Raw genomic sequence first — 7,258 nt, 5'->3', positions numbered from 1 at the left:
ATGTCATCAAAAGCATTTGTATTCAGCCATTTTTTAATTTAGTACCTATAAAATATCAGATCATTTCAAATATCTTTAATGCTGTCCGGTAGTTACATACTATACTATAAAACCAAATACACAGTACTAGGATCAAAGTTTCTCAGTCGCCGTATACACGCACTGTCACGCACACAGTATAGCATTTTACACGGCGCCTGCCGCACACAATGATAAAAAACCTCGTCGTCGCCGTTGAAAACGTGCGGAGCCGACCGACACACGTCCTACCTCTACAAGCTCTGCCGCGGCACTGAGCTCACGACCGCGCGTCATCGGTAATATTAGAGTCGTTTTCAAAAAATTGCCAAAAAATTATAGTAGAATTTCATAAACACTAATGTATACCATCAGTATAAGCAAACGCTGTAGATTGCTTGAGTATGAAAATGACTTCGATATTAAGTAGAATTTCGTAGGAATTGACACTTGTTTCGGAGAGAAAATTGAGTTTGTTTTTCTTCGATTTTCTCTTTCTCAAAGGTATTTAGGAAAAATGTCAAAAGTAATTCCTAATGTACAGGGTATTAGTAATACAAAATAGCCAGCTTTACCAGAGTAAACTTCTCAACATTTACAAATACGAGCTCACAATTTAGTGCTTCACGTGGTTTTTCGGAAACAACCATGAGAAAAAAAATCATTACCAATTTAATAAGCCCTTTTTCCAATATTTAAAAAGTAATTCCTAAAGATAAGAAGACGTTTTTACCGTAACAAGTACTCATTGTTTCTAATAATGACCCTAAAGTACTGAATGTCATCGAGGAATATCATCAATTTTGCATTATTTTGACTTTTCTTGTTGGAGCGCTCTTAAAGGGTTCCGTTTGTCATGCGCACAGCGTATTATGGATGGCTTTTATCCAAGTGATAATATATTCATCACCGTCACTTTTTAACACCCTGGGGTTGAAATTGATGGTTACAATCATGCTATCACGTAGACAGTAATTACCATCATATCCATAGGTACAGATTAAAAAACAAGATGGTCAATGTGTAAAATTTCTTCAACCCGCGACGCCAGGTTGACTGAAACTTGACCGAATGTCATTGATTACCAACGCTTAAAGGTACCGTTTGGATTCAGACACCACCAGCATTACTACAGCAGTATTGCAGCACGAAGTAACCTTCTTAGGGCCACCCTACACTAGCGTCTGCCGAGCGTCGGCTAGTCAACTCTATGTCTGCTGCTCGACGCAATGTGCAATGTGGCGCTACTGCGCAGCGACGCCGTTTTTCATAGCGCTGACTAGACGCCGACGCTCAAAAGACGCTAGTGTGGGGTGGCCATTAGAGTTACATGACACAGCAGTGCGGTACGGGTCTTGTTCAAGACAGATGTCAATAACCGCCATAATTGTGCAGTCCCCCGCGATAGTGGCAACACGAACGGGTTACCTTCTGAGGAACTCGATTTATAAAACTCGCAGCTGGTTGCTTCGATATTGAGCGCTAGAACGTGGTATAACGCCGAAAATCTAAATTTACACAATCCTACTAATTTAAGAATGCTGGATGAAAATCGAGAAATGAGCATAAGTCATTGTAAACTGAAATACGAGTAAATGAACACGAAAGAAAAAGTTACCAAGGCCTCCAGTGTTAAGGGCTGGGAACGAATCAGCGTCTTCTGCACCGGTCGAAATTTATCTATTTGTCACGTATAAATAAACCGCACTCATAATACCTATACACCACCATTTTCTGACCTATGAAGCCTATAATATCTTAGAACCAGGTGAATTTCAATTTTCTACATAAAACTACAACTAAATCCATTAGTAAGAAAAACATCTATTAAAATAATACAAAATGTAATACCTAATTACCTATTACTTAAATACATAGTTTCCTTTCAGAAACTTCCTTCGCAAGCAACACAAAGTGTCAGATTACGCTCCACTAACCCCTTGCCAGTACCCTAAACTCCAAAATTTGTTCCCTAAAACACTAACACCCACATAAAATGTCACATACCCCTTCCGAGTGCTCCACAGCGTTCCCCTCGCAATATACGATGCAGAGAAACTACGTATGTCTTTTTACGGCACAGAATTGCTTTGAGAGCTTCGGGTGTTCGCGAATTTGCGTCCGTACTCGCTCCGAGCGTGTTTTGTTTCGAATTTACAATTTCCCATTTGCATTTCGTATGTCAGATGCTGGGTTTTGGTTTACGAGTACTTTTGGGATGTAGACGATTACTGAGTTTTGGAGGTAGTTGTGTGAACTTGATCGTGAAATGGATCGAACAGACATCTGTTCGATTGTTTCAAAGGAAATGTCTGGTCGTTTAGTTGGTAGTTAATAGTGTTGTCTTGACGTATTCAATTGTACATAATTGTGGCTTTATCGTATTACCACAGGTATTACCAAATCAGCTTCTGCCCGCGACTTAGTTTGCGATAAATTAGTGTTTCCATATCCCTTCATTGTAAATTCCATCTCTTTTTTTTACTCCTTTAAGGGACAATTTCAGTGATAAAAGCTACTTTGCCTTACATGCCATTTAAATCGGTTGGGTGGTTTGAGCGCGAAAAGGCAACAGACACAAATATGTAGTTTATTTACTCGTAGTTTTATTTATATTATAAAGTAGAAGTATATAGTGTTGTTATGACCTTAAGCATACTTATGTCCAGTATGTTGAGGTGACAGAATATTTAATTAAAATTGAAGAAATATTTGGTGGCCATATGAGTGATATGAGCACATGTTACCGAGAACCAAGATGGCTATGCTATTTTGAAAAAATCCAATAACTGAATCGACATTAAATAATTTTACCCCGTTTTCATAAAACTTAGCATACCTTTGTGAAATGTCCCTTTTTATTACAGACAAATTTAATGTCAACATGACGGATATAGACAAGCGCTCATAAATAACGCCATTATGCATTATTATTTTAGTCATCAATAATATATGTAAAGAGAACACATTCACACACTTTCTCCAGATTCATTTCACAGTTCAGTATCCCCTAAAAGCTCCTTTAAAAATCAATCGCAATCAATTGTAATGCAAATGCCAGGCCGACTTTCCCCACCCTCCCCAAAGAAAGCATACCCCGTATATCCATACAGCAGCCATAGATTACTTTACTAGATGAAGCGTACCTATTAGCTAAGCACGAGTAGCGCCTGGCTGATAATATTGCTAACTGCAACTTTTTAGTTTTTAGCAGGGTTATTTTCTCGTTATGGACTTAAGGGCGGTGTTGCCCGTAGCCAATGTGAAGTAAATTGTTGCGTAGTTAACTAGGAACCCTGTTATAAAATGTCTGATATAGTCTGTGCGGAAAGAGAAGGGTCGTAGAATGTATTGGTTCCCATACATTTCACGACTCTTCTCTTTCTGCACAGCCTCTATTTAATGTGCACGTGACCAAGCCTACGTTGGGGATATTTTGTATACAAGCTGGATAATTATTATTTTATTTGTTCATTTAGTCTATTTTTGTAAGATGTCAATTTGCAAATATTTTGGGTGACTAAATTATTTTTTGGATAGTATTTAATGTGTGGTGACTACAAATATTCATATGTTATATTGGGTGTTCTGCTTCATGCGGTCTCTATAGGAGGCCGTCTGTGGCAGGCAGTGAATTTATTCTCAACCTGACTCCGACGCGATTGTCCCGCTAGTTCCTTTTACAAAGGGGAAGGCGGGGAGAACAGGCCACGCAATTATAAAATGAAAACCAATTAAAAACAAGCAACAACGGTTGCACTCCGGGAGTGCCGATAGAAGTGAAAACTCACCTCACTATGTTACCGACGCCCGGTAACACGATACATACGTTTAGCGGAGGTATTCTATTTATTTATTATGTAGTATTATCATTATCACATAAGATCATACATTTTCATTGACATGTTTATTTACATACTGCCATGACAACGTCAAATTATATGAACATAGGTAGTCTTGAAAAGGAGTCCACAACATAAATGTCAAATAACATTGAGTTTTTCTTTATTGATTTAAATGTCATTTAAATTATGAGTCGCCACCTTACGGGGCTTACGGTCACGTGATCGCTTACGCCCCTTACGGTCATGTGATCGCCTTACGCTGTCTCGAGTTTATCATTTTTTCCCCACCTCAAAAAGTGCCCAGCGCCGGAAAGATAGGGACATCGCGCGCGCAACGCGAACGCACGTCACGCTATCGATTGGAATTTACACTAGGGGTTCTGGGTTAGCCAGTAACTCGGAGTTAATGTATGTATGTATTAACACAGGGTTAAACAACTGTAACCTTAACCGGTTAACGCCGACTTAGTGGCTAACCCTGGATGGCGCAAGTGGCCTGGTAGGGCATTAATGCTGCCTTTTAACAATCTCACCTTCAAAAAAAAATCTGTCACCACTCACCACAAACGAAAAACAAAATGAAAAGTCTGCCCTCTCTTACAAAAGCAACATTCTACAACTTGTATTCATACCTCGCGCACCCAATACCCTATCCCGTCCACGTAACGACTATTTTCGCTTGCAATCTTAACAGACCAATTCGAGTTTTAGCTATTCGATCTGTTTCCAATATCATCTGTCAGTGTCAAACCTGATATTTTTCAACCAATAACGTCACTTTTGGTTGGATAAAATGTTAGACTGACAGCTAGATCAGTATCATAATAGGTATCGGAAACAGATCGAATAACTAAAACTCGAATTGGCCCGTAACTGTCGGAACAGTTTGATTTATTAGTGTATCGGTTATTGTGCGACTTGTTCAGCGAGTTCTTTATTTACGCTGTCATTTTAGCTTTCTGAACGAATACATACAATGTATTCATACATACATACATACATTGTATGAATGCCTTGAGGAATAAATCAGGTTAAGGGCACACCCTGTATTCAAATGGTATTATTGAAGATTAGCGTTTTTATGTGGCGACACATATTGAATTTATGTTTGAAGAATTTTGTCACAGGTATTTGTTAGTAGTAAACAAATGAATATTAGGTTTTCATTGTAACAATAATGTATTAATATCACCGTGTTTAGTAAAAACGCGTTTTCCCTAGTCAAAATAAGTTTTACGACTTCCGTATGGTCTCAGAGAAAACATGTTTTGACTAAATAAAACTAGTTATCCGCAGGTCTCGGTGAAAACTGGTTTTTACTGGGATTTTTCAGTTTAAACTAAGTTTTCATGGCATGTAACTTGGCGTTATAAATAAAGTATTTGTATTTTCATAAATACTAGGGAAAACGAGTTATCTATCTCAAAAACGAAAGTATCTGAAAAAGTCCTAATTTTAACACCTTAACTATGCCATCTACATTTTTTGTGTTTAATGTACGATTATAACCCAATTTACCCTCTAGGTTGGATGGTTTGCGTAAAAACTAGTGCCCACGCCAATTCCGGGGATTAGTTGCCAAGCGGACCCCATGCAGGCTCCCATGAGCCGTGACAACAAGCCGGGCAACGCGAGGAAGATGATGATGTACAATTATAAAAAAAAGCGGCCAAGTGCGAGTCGGACTCGCCCATGAAGGGTTCCGTATTTAGGCGATTTATGACGTATTAAAAAAAAACTACTTACTAGATCTCGCTCAAACCAATTTTCGGTGGAAGTTTGCATGGTAATGTACATCATATATTTTTTTTAGTTGTATCATTCTCTTATTTTAGAAGTTACAGGGGGGGACACACATTTTACCACTTTGGAAGTGTCTCTCGTGCAAACTATTCAGTTTAGAAAAGAATGATATTAGAAACCTCAATATCATTTTTGAAGACCTATCCATAGATACCCCAATGGGTTTGATGAAAAAAATTTTTTTGAGTTTCAGTTCTAAGTATGGGGAACCCCCAAAATTAATTGTTTTTTTTTCTATTTTTGTGTGAAAATCTTAACGCGGTTCACAGGATACATCTATCTACTTACCAAGTTTCAACAGTATAGTTCTTATAGTTTCGGAGAAAAGTGGCTGTGACATACGGACGGACAGACAGACAGACGGACAGACAGACAGACAGACAGACAGACAGACATGACGAATCTATAAGGGTTCCGTTTTTTGCCATTTGGCTACGGAACCCTAATAACAACACTGTAATTTAAATTTTTAATGAATTTTACCAAAGAAAGTTCAAATCAAACTTTTGGAACTTAATCGGTTTAATCGATTTGCAAAGCGATCAAAACCAATCTACATCGGTTATCAGATCATTCCCAAACTTTACCAGATTGTTCTCAAACTTTGGTATCGGATAACCAATGCTGGTCATTTTCACGTTTACGCCTTACGGGACTTAAAACTGTATATCTTCGCTTGTTCGAAAACGAACCTTATTATTTGACTGTAGTCTTCATTATTTAAAAGCTCATCCTGCCAGCCTATTATGGATAGCTTTATCCATCTTTATCCACGTGATAAAATAACTGTCACTGTTTAACACCGTGGGAAAGAAAGTGACGGACACCGTTTTATCACGCTGTCACGTAGACAAGAACGACCATCATATCCGTACTGAAATGGTAACAAAATATTGTAAGAAAATTCGTTAGGAAATTAAGCGTTCTGCATCGAAGCTGAGATAAAATCTTGTCTTTGTACAGTCGCCATCAGATATATCGGAGCGGCCGAGGTGCTCAATAATATCTGAACATGCAATTAACGCCTTGACAATAGAGGCATGCTCAGATATTTGATGGCGACTGTACCATCACCCATACTGTTAACTGTACATTAGTGGACCTTATGAGTCTTATGGCTGTTGTAATAAGGTCCACCGATGTACAGTTAGGAGTGTTGTTGTTTGTACGCAGCTTGTTTGTTAGGTCTATAAAAAAAAAACAACGGATTGCACTCCGGGAGTGCCGCCAGAAGTGAAAACTCAATGACTAGTGCAAAATGTCTGCAGCACTATGTATAATTGAGGTTAACGCCATCTAGCGTTATTTCGTCGCATTACTTGAAACCCCTAAGCAAATCACTGTTAGTACTCGAGTTATATTATTACCAGTTAGAGGGAAACTCACTAGATGGCATTTAAATCAATAAAGAAAAACTCATTGTAACAGTTTTTCGATCAGGTCACGTGTCCGTCTTACGTCTTACGGTCACGTGAAACCTGTTACGAGTTTAACATTTTTCCCCATCACAAAAAGTGCACAGCGCCCCGCTATAAAGAAGTTTTCACTTCAAAAATAACATTCAGTGCAAAAATAAATCCCAAATATTCACT

Source organism: Cydia amplana, chromosome 18 (assembly GCF_948474715.1).
Source record: "Cydia amplana chromosome 18, ilCydAmpl1.1, whole genome shotgun sequence".
Taxonomy (NCBI): domain Eukaryota; kingdom Metazoa; phylum Arthropoda; class Insecta; order Lepidoptera; family Tortricidae; genus Cydia; species Cydia amplana.
This window is presented reverse-complemented; position numbering follows the sequence as displayed.